This window comes from Malus domestica, chromosome 06, assembly GCF_042453785.1.
Source record: "Malus domestica chromosome 06, GDT2T_hap1".
Lineage (NCBI taxonomy): Eukaryota > Viridiplantae > Streptophyta > Magnoliopsida > Rosales > Rosaceae > Malus > Malus domestica.
Window position 1 is genome coordinate 31,495,343 of NC_091666.1, and position 14,636 is coordinate 31,509,978.

The window sequence follows — 14,636 nt, forward strand, 5'->3', positions numbered from 1 at the left end:
TTACCAAATAAGATGCGAATAGCATTAGCAGCGGTCTTGGAAAGTCCCAATGAACATGAAGTGCAAGAAAGCAAGAACGAAGGCTTGAAGCTTCGGCCACATGAATGTGCCACATGTTGTGCTATCGAGGATACAATCCATTTCACCGACGAAGACTTGCTGCTAGGATCCAAGCCTCACAACCGTCCTCTCTTCGTCTCTGGGTATGTAAAGGGGCACAAAGTCAACCGCATGCTCGTGGATGGTGGATCAGCCATAAACATCATGCCAAAGTCAACAATGACTACAATCGGCATCAAAGCAGATGAGCTGTCCCTAAGTCGTCTACTAATCCAAGGTTTTAATCAAGGAGGACAAAGAGCGATGGGCATGATCCGAGTGGAGATGACTATTGGTGAACTCAAGTCGAGCACGATATTCCACGTGATTGATGCAAGAACTTCCTACGGCTTACTCTTAGGAAGGCCTTGGATCCATGCGAATGGAGTAGTACCGTCCACCCTTCACCAATGCTTAAAATTCTACCGAGAAGGAGTGAAGGTGATCTATGGCGACACCAAACCATTCACTGAAGCCGAATCACATTTCGCAGACGCCAAGTTCTACATGGATGAAGACATGGTACCCGAAGCTCTTCCAAAAGAAATCAAATCCACGGGCAAAGCAACACCTAAAAAGCAGGAGCGACAAGCCATGCCCAAGAAGCAAGAAGAAGAAGTTACGCCGTCTTCAAGCAAGAACGATAATGAGCTGGCTAAACGAGCAACAACAGAGGGGAGTAGGATGCCCTCAAATGGACCAAACATACCCGTCTTCCGATACATCCCGATGTCGAGAAGAAAGAATGGTCAATCTCCGTTCGAAACTGGAGCAAACAAAGCCGATGCACGGAGGCATATGGATAATGTAAAGTTGCTCAAGACGAATGCAGTTTTACCTCTGACACAGCTAGGCGGCACTAAGGTCGCAAGACTACCACAAGGCTTCATAAAAGCTCTACCGAAGGGGGTGGAACCGAGCTTTCTCCCAACCCAGAGGACCGAAGAAGGTTTTGATCCAAACGCCTATAAACTCATGTCGAAAGCTGGCTACGACTTCGCTTCTTCTTCGAATCATGAAAAGAAGGTTTCAAACACCATTAACAATAAAGAACGTGACCTCACCGAGACTCAAAAGAAGTTGAAGAAGCACGGTTACGGAGTTGATAACAACAAAGCTGGACTAGGCTTCACACCAAATGCACCCGTGAAGATTTCAAGCAAAGCGGAAAATGCTAGCACCCAACACATCAGCGTGAGTATTGAACAAGATCATAATGAGCCTAAATCCACCCCTTGGACGTCAGTCTTCGATAGGATGAATCGTTCAAGATCCAGAATGTCAGCACTTAACCGCATTGGTGGTCAAAACCGAACCTCCGTCTTCAAGAGACTTAACATGCCAGCATCCCAAAGCTCTGTTTTTGAAAGGTTGTCAAAACCTAAGAGGCAAAGCAACACGACTAGCTCTCTTCCTCGTCAGTCAGCTTTGGAAAGACTTGAAGACAGCAAGAAGTTTTCCAGAAATAGGAAGACAATGTCAAAGGAAGGAAAACTCGACATGATAGCAGAAAAATGTGATATTCGAAGCTCAATTCCTTCAAGGATGAAGCGCCAAGCAATCTTGGAGGTGGACACAAATGGACCACTGAAAGTAAAAAGGCGCACCATCATCCACACTGGACAATCTTCATGCCGACCAGCCCAAGAGGACGACACCGAAGAGGAATTCCAAGATGTCTTCCGCATCACGATCCAAGAAAGCGGAGAAGATGAGATCCCCGAAGAAGATGTCGCTGCTGCGCCACCGCAACTTGAGGATGGGGGGCAATCCACGGTTGATGATCTCAAGGAGCTCAACTTAGGCACAAAAGATGAGCAGAAACCTATCTTCGTGAGTGCGCTGCTAAGTGCAGACGAGGTAGATGAGTATTACCAACTGTTATCAGAGTACAAAGACGTCTTTGCTTGGACTTACAAGGAAATGCCCGGCCTTGACCCTGTCATCGCTGTACATCATCTTGCAGTTAAGCCTGGAACGCGACCGATAAAGCAAACTCAAAGGCGTTATCGATCCGAGCTAATTCCACAAATCGAGGTAGAGATTGATAAGCTAATCGAAGCAGGCTTCATTCGAGAGGTGCAATACCCCAAGTGGATCTCCAACATCGTCATCGTCCTTAAGAAATCTGGACAAATACGTGTTTGTGTAGACTTCCGGGACCTCAATGACGCTTGCCCGAAAGATGACTTTCCCTTGCCGATCATCGAAATCATGGTGGACGCAACCACTGGCCACGAGGCACTGTCATTTATGGACGGCTCTTCTGGATACAATCAAATTCGTATGGCTCTCGAAGATGAGGAACTAACAGCATTCCGCACTCCAAAAGGTATCTACTGCTACAAGGTCATGCCGTTTGGTCTAAAGAACGCTGGAGCCACATATCAGCGAGCAATGCAGAAAATCTTCAATGACATGCTACACAAAAACGTAGAATGTTATGTAGACGACGTGGTGGTCAAAACAAAGAAAAGATCAGATCACTTGAAGGATTTGCGAGTAGTGTTCAAAAGGCTGCGAAAGTACAACCTCAAGATGAACCCGTTGAAGTGTGCGTTTGGCGTCACCTCTGGAAAGTTCCTCGGCTTCATTGTCAAGCACCGTGGCATTGAAGTGGACCAATCAAAAATCAAGGCCATCCAAAACATGCCCGAGCCAAGAAACCTGCACGAGCTGAAAAGTCTACAAGGACGACTAGCCTTCATCAGACGCTTCATCTCCAACCTTGCAGGGCGTTGTCAACCGTTTAGTCGACTCATGAAAAAGGATGTTCCATTCATATGGGACGAAGCGTGCCACAATGCTTTTGAAAGCATAAAAAAATATTTATCAAGTCCACCTGTCCTGGGGGCGCCTGTGCCCGGGAAACCACTCATATTATACATCGCCGCTCAGGAAAGTTCAGTGGGAGCACTCTTGGCCCAGGAAAACGAATTCCAGAAAGAAGGAGCGCTTTACTACCTGAGTCGAACGCTCACCGGCGCCGAGTTGAACTACTCCCCAATAGAGAAAATGTGCCTTGCCTTAGTGTTTGCCATCCAGAAGCTCAGACATTACATGCATGCTTACACCATCCACTTGGTTGCTAAAGCTGACCCGGTTAAATATGTCATGTCCAAGCCAGTCTTGACAGGGCGACTAGCTAAATGGGCGTTGATTCTCAATCAATACGAGATCATTTGCGTCCCAGCTAAAGCCGTCAAGGGACAAGCATTAGCAGACTTCCTTGCCGATCATCCAATCCCAGCCGATTGGAAAATCTCAGACGACTTGCCTGACGAGGAGGTATTCTACATTGACATATTTCCGAGATGGACGATGTTTTTCGACGGATCCGCACGAGCAGACGGAGCGGGGGCAGGAGTAGTATTCATGTCACCGCAAAGGCAAATACTACCTTACTCATTCCAACTAAGCGAATTGTGCTCCAACAACGTCGCTGAGTACCAGGCACTAATCATCGGGCTTCAAATGGCGATCAACATGGAAATCACAACCCTTGAGGTATATGGCGACTCTAAGCTCATAATTAGTCAACTCTTGACTGAATATGAGGTGAGGAAAGATGATCTCGTTCCGTACTTCCGATTGGCAACTCAGCTGCTACAAAAGTTCGAGGCCGTAACACTAGAACACGTGCCGAGAAAAGAAAATCAAATGGCAGACGCTCTCGCCAACCTAGCCTCGAGTATGACACTAGGGGAAGACGAAGCTGCAGATGTGCCAATTTGCCAAAGATGGGTTATCCCCCTCGCCACCGAAATGATACTAGATGATACAAATGTCATCTCGGTACTTCCAGTCGATGTTGAAGAATGGAGACAACCATTGATTGACTACTTGGAGTATGGAAAACTTCCAAATGATCTGAGACACCGCTCTGAAATACGTCGACGAGCACCTCGCTTCCTCTACTACAAAGAAACACTCTACCGGCGCTCTTTCGAAGGAGTACTTCTGAGATGCCTAGGTGAGGAAGAAGCCAATCAAGCCATGGAAGAAGCACACTCAGGCGTGTGCGGGGCGCATCAATCTGGACCAAAGCTACATTTCCAGCTCAAGAGAATGGGTTACTACTGGCCAAGTATGGTGAAGGATTGCCTGGAACATGCCAAAAGGTGCCAAGCCTGCCAATTCCACGCCAACTTCATACATCAACCACCTGAACCATTACACCCTACAGCTGCTTCATGGCCATTCGATGCATGGGGATTGGACGTCGTGGGACCAATTACTCCAAAGTCGTCTGCAGGAGAAGCTTACATCCTAGCTGCAACAGATTATTTCTCCAAGTGGGCTGAAGCCATACCCCTAAGGGAAGTAAAAAAGGAAACTGTTGTCCGCTTCATCAAAGAGCATATCATCCACAGGTATGGTGTGCCTCGGTACATTATCACTGACAATGGAAAACAGTTCTCCAACCGACTTGTAGACGAACTCTGTGAGAAATACAAGTTCAAGCAGCACAAGTCTTCCATGTATCATGCTCCGGCCAACGGTCTCGCAGAAGCATTCAACAAAACATTGTGCAACCTCTTAAAGAAGGTGATCGGCCGAACAAAGAGAGACTGGCACGAAAGAATAAGCGAAGCACTTTGGGCATATAGGACAACGCATAGGACTCCTACCCAAGCTACCCCTTATTCTCTCGTATATGGCGTAGAAGCTGTTTTACCGCTAGAAAGTCAAATCCCCTCACTTAGGATGGCTATACAAGAAGGCTTGACTGATGAAGAGAATGCAAAGTTGCGCCTTCAAGAGTTGGAATCACTCGACGAAAGAAGGCTCGAAGCTCAACAACACTTGGAATGCTACCAAGCACGGCTATCCAAGGCATTCAACAAGAAGGTCCGCCCAAGGTCTTTCCAAACCGGAGATCTCGTCCTTGCATTACGAAGGCCTATCATCACGACTCACAAGACAAAAAGCAAGTTCACATCAAAGTGGGATGGACCGTACGTAATACAAGAGGTCTACACAAACGGCGCCTACTTGATCATGGCAGAAGACGGCTTGAAGGTCGGTCCCATCAATGGCAGATTCTTGAAGCGTTACTACCCCTAAAAGGCTACGGCACAAGGCTCCTGGCCCGCAAGAGCATAAACTGTGTACGGCAAAATCATCATCAAAATCACTATAAAAAAAAAAAAAAAAAAAAAAAAAAAAAAAAATCATCACCATTTGAACTACGTTATGACTTGATCCCTCATCAACCGGGGGTACGTAGGCAACTTGAAACTTCAAAACTTCAAGTACAGTCACATCACCAACAAAAACACAAACACTTTGAAGAATAAATAGCAAATTCAAGATATGAATATTTTATTTCTTTAAAGAAATGATTTGGTTACAAAGCCATATTACAAAGGTGAGCACTACGCCAACGTCACCACCAAGGGAAAACTGTGACCAAAAGGCATTGCACAGCAAAACCCCACCTGCAACACATGGTGCGCACACCCGAAGCAAGTGGACCTCCAAGTCAGCCGCGCGACCTCGTCTGCAAACACCTTCTTTTCCATTGACTCTTCTTCTTCCTCTCATAAAAGTTGCACAATCACCCACAAACGAAAGGAAGACCCGCAGATGCACAAAATCTGAATCCAGATGTGGTGTTTCTCTCTCTCTCCTATGCAGCGACGTCTCTCTCTCCTATGCAGCGACGTCTCTCTCTCCAAGCCACAGCAAAGACGAACCTGTAGCAACAAGAATGAAGCTGCAGCGGTTGAAGACGGGGAAAGCAACTCGGCCTTGTCATTCGAACCTACACTCGCATTCACTTTCTCTGACCGAGTCAAGCAGAGCAGACTTTTGACGCCTTCCTAGGTTCTTCGCCGGTTTAGCAACCTCAGCCTGACAGAGCACTATATAAAAATAAAATATATATATATATTTATATATGCGGCAAACCGTCCTCAGCAATAAAACATACCTCACAGAGTGAAGGCAGCGCCCTCATTCATCTTCTCCATTGGTGGAAACATTTGCAGCGCCATCGAGGACGATAAACGGAAGCCCAAGCGGTTGTAGCAACCATGCTGCAGTCCTTCATCCTTCCGTCCTCATGCTCTTTGCAACTCTCCCTGAAGCTTGCAGGATAATGAAGTTTGTTGTTGCTGCCCTAATTTTGATAATGGTGAGCTTTTCCTTTGCCGCAGTGAAGACTTCGGATGAACACGATGAACATCGACGTGACCGACTGCAGGGCGATGGGGTTGAAGAAGCTGCACCACTTTTTATCCAACACCGAGCTCACCACACGGCAGACGAGAAGAGCACGTCGCAGCAAAGAAACAGGACGGTGCAGTTAAGATTCAGGGCAGTAAGCTGGTGCAGTGTCTATGTAAAGACTACGCAATGCCCTATGTATGTATGCATGTGTGTATGAATGCGTGTGTATATATATATTGGTCTCAACAGGCTGCAAATAAAACCGGTCTGCATGTAGTGCAGTGACTGTGCAAACAGTGATCCGCATGCGATGCAATGACTGTGTAAAAAGCAATCCGCATGCAATGAAGATTGTGATAAGGTGATTGTGCAAGTGAAAAGATGGTCCGCATGCGAGAAGAACGCAATGCAGTGAGGAATGCCACCAAAAAAACCAACTGTGCTATCGTCAAGCCACTCACGAGTGTGTATTACTATTCGCAAGTCAATAATGGAAAAGGAAATGGGTGGTGATGACAAAATGATGCTTCTAGTCACCATCTAAAAAGAAATGGGTGCACTAGTCACCATCTAAAAGGAGGTGGGTGCATAGGGAAGTAATGCATCTTAGTCAGATATGCGTTTTATTTGCGTTTCAACACACCATACTGAATAAAATAAGACATGTCCATTAATATCTCCGAGAAATTACAAAAAAAAAAAAAAAAAAAAAAAAAAAAAAAAAGCCTTCACGAATGTCACTTGTGTGAAGCCTCAGTACTTGGAGCCTTGATACTCGGTGGAACCCTAAAGGAGGGAGGCACTGAAGATAGCTTATTCAGAGCCTCAATACTTGGTCGAACTCCAGATGACGAAGGCAAAAAGTGCCTCTGGAATACATCCACAAACTTCCGATGGTCACTTTGAATTCGACCTTCGGAGTCCGTCAGCTGATCAAGCTTCCTCTTCATGCTCGTCGAATAATTATTTGCAAGCACATGCAACTCTCTATTCTCACGCTTGAGCTGCCTAATCTCTTGGCTAAGAGCTGCCACCTCAGTTGTCAATGATTCAACCTGGCGAGTTCGAGCAAGTAAGCGTTGGCCCATGTTGGAAACAGAGTTCGCACACTGGACACTGAGAGCCTGAGACTCTTGAACAGCTAACTCATCGGACCGTCGTGAAAGTATCCTATTATCTTTAGGAGTGAGGAGGTTTCTAGCTACAACCGTAGCCGTTGTTGCATCCCTCATCACAGAGTCTTCAACTGTAAGAGGGCCATTAGAAGAAAAAAAAGAAGGGCGCCATACATCACCCTGACGCGGTGCACCTGTGTCGCTGCTAAGACTCAAATCTAAGCAAATGTTAAAAGGGGAAGTCATTTTCAAAAAAAATACTAAAAGAAAAAGGTTGGATGCAGTAAAGAGTAGCAGAGGTGATTTTTCACGGACAGGCAATCTTCAAATTGTGCGTGTTGAATACAATTGACACCTCTTTAAAAGGAGAGGCAGCACAACCATTCGTTCGTAAATCGAAGAAACACCACTCCCCGAATTTCAAAACCCGGATTTTTCTGCGTAAAGTCCGTCGACACTTCTCAGACACAATCTCAGCTTTCGGCTATCACGTGCAACTTTGTCAGATATCACTGATAAAGTTGAAAACGTGTGAGGTCCATTACGCCAACTACCGCACTTCTGCCGACAAGCGTGGGTGACAAGGCCACGCTCACCCTACCACTTGATGTTGAGAGCTCACCATATAATTCGACCTCCATCCTATAGCAAGACACATCTAGCTTGACTCGTCTTCCTTGCCGAAGGCATCTGCAACCAAAACTCAGTTTTCTTCCTCCCTGAAAACACATCCAACCTGACCTTTCTTCCTTGCCGAAGACATTTGCAACCCAAAACTCAGTTTTCTTCCTCCCTGAAAACGCATCCAGCCTGACCTTTCTTCCTCGCCAAGGGCATCTGCAACCAAAATTCAGTTTTCTTCCTCCCTGGAAGCGCCTCTTCAACCAAGCCACACCAGAGTAAAGGTATCTCATATCACTGGGGTTGAGAGCAAGAGTATCTCATAGCATGCTTTCTCCCTATCCTTTTCTTTGTCCTCCCTCTTCACTACGAAGACAAGGATAAAGAAAGCAATATGTCGGAACCTCCACTCAAGCTCCTGGTAAGGAACCGACTGCTTGGAACCTTTCCTGATTGCTCACCTAGCCGTGCTCTCGAATACGCATCGTCAACATCTTCTGCTTCCTCTTCGTCTACCACGTCTGCCTGGAAAACAGATGATGCAGGTGAAGATGATGCAGATGAAGATGATGCATCGAAGCATATGGAGACAGGCGCGACGAATGCATATGCTGATCGTCCGCTACTTCTTCAAAAGCAAAAGTATCTCATATCACTGGGGTCGAAAGCAAAGGTATCTCATATCATGCTCTTCCCCCGTCTTCTCATCTGCCCTTGCTCTTGCCTGCGGAACAAGGGGAAAGGAAGCAATCAGTCGGAACCTGAAATTAAATGTCCGACCAGGAACTGATTGCCCGGAACCTTTGCCTGGTTACTTACCTAGCGTTGCTCTCGAGTGCTCATCTTCAACTGCTAGTATGTCTCGAATTCCCTCAGCAAATGCTTCAAGAGTGTGGATCTGTTGACATCGGCTCTTTGCACTGAAGCTGCCAAGCATGAGTGAGTCGCTGAGAGGTGGTGCTCCGAGGAACCATTTAAAGGCAAAAGGTTGCACATCGCTTCAGCCATGCAAAAGAAATAAGCAGAGAAGAATGCAACACAACAAGCTGGAACAAATCATGAAGCACGAAGCCCTTCCCTGCATGACCACATAATCCAGACGGAGGAGTTCAAGTAAAGATCCAAGCTAGACACCGTTGCTCCAACCCAAAAGGCTCGAGAAGCTTTAACGACCTTTCGCTGGCACTGTCACCAAAGAGCAAAGTCTCGGTAATCCTTAAAGATCAAGTCACCAACTGGAAGAAGAGCCCATCGATCTTGAAGATCATACTGTTGACCAAACTGCTCAGGGTTCATATGAAAATGCTGCGAACTTCCTTGATCTTTCAAAGCATGCATGTCCTGAAACTGCTCATGGTCATGTTTAAGTTCGAAATCAAGCCTCAACGACCCTGACTCAAGATCAAAGTGTCCACCACCCTTGAGTCAAATCCAATTCAAGATTAAGTCTGAGGAAAGTCCTTTGGAGGAAACCAGAAAACTCCTCCAGCCTAGTTCAAGATCAAAGCTGTGGAAAGTCAACAAGCACAACAAAATACGTGCTGATTCATCCATTATCAAAGCCAAGGATCGTCTACTACGTGAAGCTCCTTGTGGTGCAATTTCATCCAAGATCAAGCCTCAACGGCCCTTGAAGAAATTTCAAACAAAATTCAAGAACAAGCCTTAACGGCACTTGAAGAAACTCCCAGACCAGTTCAAGATCAAGCCTCAACGGCCCTTGGATCGACATCTACATTAAGGGACTTCAAAACGCATCTTCTACGCGTGACAAGCACATGTATACTATGCGCCTTGAAGTGGGGGCATTTGTAGACATTGAAATTTCGTTAAAATAAATGTTAGCCATCGCATTAAAATTACATTTGTAAACATTGAAATTTTAGTGAAATAAATGTTGACCATTGCATTAAAACTACAACAATCCATCAAATTCACCTACAACAATCCATCCAAATTCACCTACAACCTCCACCCAAATTCACCTACAACATACACCCAAATTCACCTACAACAATCCATCCAAATTCACCTACAACAATCCATCCAAATCCACCTACAACCTCCATCCAAATTCACCTACAACATACACCCAAATTCACCTACAACAATCCATCCAAATTCACCTACAACCTCAACCCAAATTCACCTACAACATACACCCAAATTCACCTACAACAATCCATCCAAATTCACCTACAACCTCCACCCAAATTCACCTACAACAATCCATCCAAATTCACCTACAACCTCCACCCAAATTCACCTACAACATCCACCAAAATAAATGGATGGTGGTGGTTCATTCCCAAAGTCTATAAATAGGCTCCTCCATCAAAGAATCAAGAGAGGATTTTGGCATACACTTTCTCTACTCCCAAATTGGAAGAGAATTCACACCACACCAAAGCCTTGAAGCCTCGAAACTCTGAAGCTCTCAAGCAAATCCCGAAGGATCAAGAAAGCCCTCTTCGTTCTTCGTGAAATCCTCCTTCAAGATCAAGCCCTAACGCCCCCCTTGGAGAACTTCCACTCATTCAAGATCAAGCCCCGACGGCCCTTGAAGAAGGTGTTCATCACTCATCAACTGTTCGTCCAAGATCAAGCCTCGACGGCCCCTGGATCAGCAACACTACATCTACGCATTTCAAAGATAGAATCAGAGGCCAAATTCGTAGAAGAGATTGTAACCCCTAAATCATTAATACAAATATTATTTTGTACACGTGTTCTTGTCTCATTCGTTTCAGGAATTTTCCGTGTTTACAATTATTAACATATATATATATATATATTTACCCATATTCATAAACAATTATAGGCACATGTTTCGTATGACAAAAAAAAAAAGAATCCTTTGTACAATCAATTATTTTGCATCAAATGATATTGTTTGATAAAAAAAAAATCAATTAATATTCTTTTATTTTGTAGATAAATTATTTTACACAGATTATTACATACATTAGCCATTTTTTATTTGTTATTATATATGCGTGTTAAAAATAATTTATCTATATGTATATGTAAAATATAAGTAAATTAATTTTTATAAGAATTAAACAATAGGTAAATTATAAGTACATTATTTATTTATAAGAATTAAACAATATTGTAGGTATATTATGTTTCTAAAAAAAAAGGAAAATTGAAATTCATAAACAAAAAGTAGTAGATATATATATTTTTTTTCAATCAAATTACATTCCTTTATTTTGTAGGTAAATTTTTTTAATGCATTATTACATATACTGGGCACATTTATATTAGTTTTAGTAGGAATTATATATTGTAGGTACATTATGTTTGTACAAAAAAAAATAGGTAAATTAAAATTCATAAACAAAAAGTAGTAGATATATTATTGTTTTAATCAACTTACATTCCTTTATTTTGTAAGTAAGTTATTTTACATGCATTATTACATATAAAATGTAGATAAATTAATTTTCAATCAAATAACATTCTTTTATTTTGTAGGTAAATTATTTTGCATGTATTATTACATAACTGAGATTATTTTATTACTAACACATATGTCCAAATAATTTATCTATATATTTATGTACATTACTCCGTAGTTCCCTTTCAGTTTTCATTTAGTAAGAAAATGACAAGATTAAATTAAAATTGTCTAATTTTATGCAAATTTGGAAAACAATTACGAAATCTTAAGGCAAGTATAACATTAATGTTTATTTATTTATTTTTTTTCCATAAGCATTAACATATAATTTGTTATGATATATTAATATGCAATGAATTTAAAAATTAGTGAATTTTTTTTCATTAATCCCTCCCTTCAAATATGCATAGAATTAAATGTATACATTAAAATTGTAATTAGGGGTATTTTTGTCATCTGAAAAAAACAAAATGTGTAAGGTCAAACAAAATTAATGAATTTGCTAATGTGGAGCCTAGTTGTAACATCCCACATCGCTCAGGGAGTGGATCATCTAAGCCTTATTATATATATATATATATATATATATATTCTCATCTCTACCTAACACGAGGCCTTTTGGGAATTCACTGGCTTTAGATTCCATCGGAACTTCGAAGTTAAGCGAGTTCACACGAGAGCAATTCTATGATGGGTGACCCATTGGGAAGTTCTCATGTGAGTTCCCAAAAACAAAACCATGAGGGCGTGGCCGGGGCCTAAAGCAGACAATATCGTGCTACGATGAAGTCGAGCCCGAGATGTGGTAGGGACCCGGGCCAGGATGTGACAATTTGGTATCAAAGCCAATCTCTGGCCGGAAGTGTGCCGACGAGGATGTCGGGCCCCTAAGGGGGGTGTATTGTAACATCTCATCTCTACTTAGCATGAGACCTTTTGGGAACTCACTGGCTTCGGATTCCATCGAAACTCCGAAGTTAAGCGAGTTCACGTGAGAGCAATCCCATGATGGGTGACTCATTGGGAAGTTCTCGTGTTAGTTCTCAGAAACAAAACCGTGAGGGCGTGATCGGGGCTCAAAGCAGACAATATCGTGATACGGCAGAGTCGAGCCTGAGATATGGTGGAGGCCCGGGACGAGATGTGACACTAGTCATTGGGTTTTATTCAAGTAAAAATACTATGTCGGGTAAACTTGAATTTCAACCACGAAGTAAGTACAATGGGGCCTCGAGAACATATCAACATCGTTGGTGTCTTATTCTAACTAAAAAGATTTGTGTCTCCACCCACTTTCCCACTCTCTTTTTAAGAAGCTTTGGCCTCGTACTTAAAACTTCCCCCCAAACATTTGATAGTGCGAAGAAGCTAAAAGCTATAAGCAGAAAAAAAAAGAAAAGAAAAAAAAAAGAAGCAAGAGTGCTTCTTCAACCAGCAATGTCAAGCAGATCATCATCATCATCATCAAGAGCTTCTAAATCCTCAGATGATGAGATTAAGGAGCTCGTCTTAAAGCTACAACCGCTCCTTCCTCAGCTTCATCATTTGCGCAACGCACCGGTATAGGCTTAGGGAAATAATCATGCATGCAATTTCTAGCTAAAATGACCTATCGCTAGTGTTCTATGTTTAGGGTTTTATCACAAATGACACTCTGACGGTTTCAAATTTCACGCAGGTATCAGCATCGAGCATTTTGGAAGAAACTTGCAGTTACATAAAGAGGCTGCATAGGGAGGTGGAAGATCTGAGCAAAAGACTATCTGAACTCCTGGATTCAGCAGGCATCACTGATGTTGATGAAGAACTTATTAGAACGCTTTTACGACATTAATTTGGTTGGTTATCCAATCAGTGAGAGATATAGATAAATATATTTGAGGATTATATATATATATATCTTTATCTATCTATATAAATATGTTTTTTAATCTTCAGTGTACCCTACTCTGATCTCTTCTGTGTTGTTAAAATGGTAGCTAGTCATTGATCTAGCTCCAAACTACATATTATAATAATTTTGCTGCAATATATAGACCAGAAACAATGTCTTCGATTTACAAAATATAGCGTCACAATCAATCATTGAACGATTAGGATTGAAAGCAAAGCAAGATAAAGAAAAAAAACGAAAGCAACCACCCCCAGGTTGTTGTCTGCTAATATGGATCTGAACCTGTTTCATTCAGGGGAGTATACAGTTGAAATGGTAAAATCTGGAACAAAAGTTGAAATGGTATAACTGCATAATTTGGAACAAAAGTTGTGAATTTTTAAATTAAAATACAATAGTAGGAACACTAAGGCAGCAATAAGCCGTATATACAGTGTAATTTAGTGTTCTTTTTTTGACGTCATAGTCTTCTTGAGTTCGATTTTTTAGATTTTAAAATTTCTAATAAGTTTTATTTGTTTATATTTCCTTAAAAAATAACTTGGTTAAAAAGAGAACTGAGAAGCCCCTCACTTTTCATGCATAAGAGCAAGTCCACCGTTGGTGGTTGTTCAGGGGACAGGCTCCAGGAAAGGGCCCGAGGGCCGGTGGGAGGAAGTCCAGCGTTGGCTGGCGAGGGAGCCCGAGCAGGCCCGAGCGCCAGGTCGGTGGATTCGTGCCAGCCCGAGCGCCTTAGGTGGATCTGACGTCAGCTCACGTCAGACACCTTTTTTAATATTTTTTTTCTATCAGGTTCTACAGGTACGTCCATGAGGGCGGTGAGGCGGGTGGGATGGGGAGTACGAAGGTGCGTCCAGGATGGCGGGTAGGATGGGGAGTACGAAGGTGTGGGTGAGGGAGGAGGCCGGGAGGGTTTAGGGGATGGTGGTGCTGATGAGGTGAGGGTGAATGCGAGGGTGAAGAAGGTGAAGAAGAAGAGGAGCCACGGTGAAGAGAGAGAGAGAGAGAGAAATAAAATAATAATATTTTATGGATTGGGTGAGAAAAAAAATATTAATATTTTATTACCAATTGCCAGGGAAGGGTTCGAAGGGTAGAGTTGCAAATGGCAATTGATTAAGGACAGTTACTGTTCACTAGGTGGATTGAATAGTGAATTGCCAGGAGGAAAGGCTCCGAGGGTAGAGTTGCTCTAAGGAGCAATTTATGGAAAAGTTGCTCTAAGGAGCAATTTATGGAAGTGAGGGCAAATCACAATTTGATATGTCACTTCTTAAAAAATAGTTATTGAAAATTGTGATTTTTCTCTAGAAAATAAACTGTGTAC

At 42.9% G+C, this 14,636-nt stretch overlaps 1 long non-coding RNA gene across 1 annotated transcript; it reads left to right on the top strand.

Annotated features, from left to right (window-relative positions):
• Positions 1-12,748: 12,748 nt before the first annotated feature.
• Positions 12,749-13,459, top strand: LOC103420339 (uncharacterized). The gene is made up of 2 exons (XR_011582256.1): positions 12,749-12,975; positions 13,094-13,459. It is a non-coding gene; the product is annotated as an uncharacterized lncRNA (long non-coding RNA).
• Positions 13,460-14,636: the final 1,177 nt, after the last annotated feature.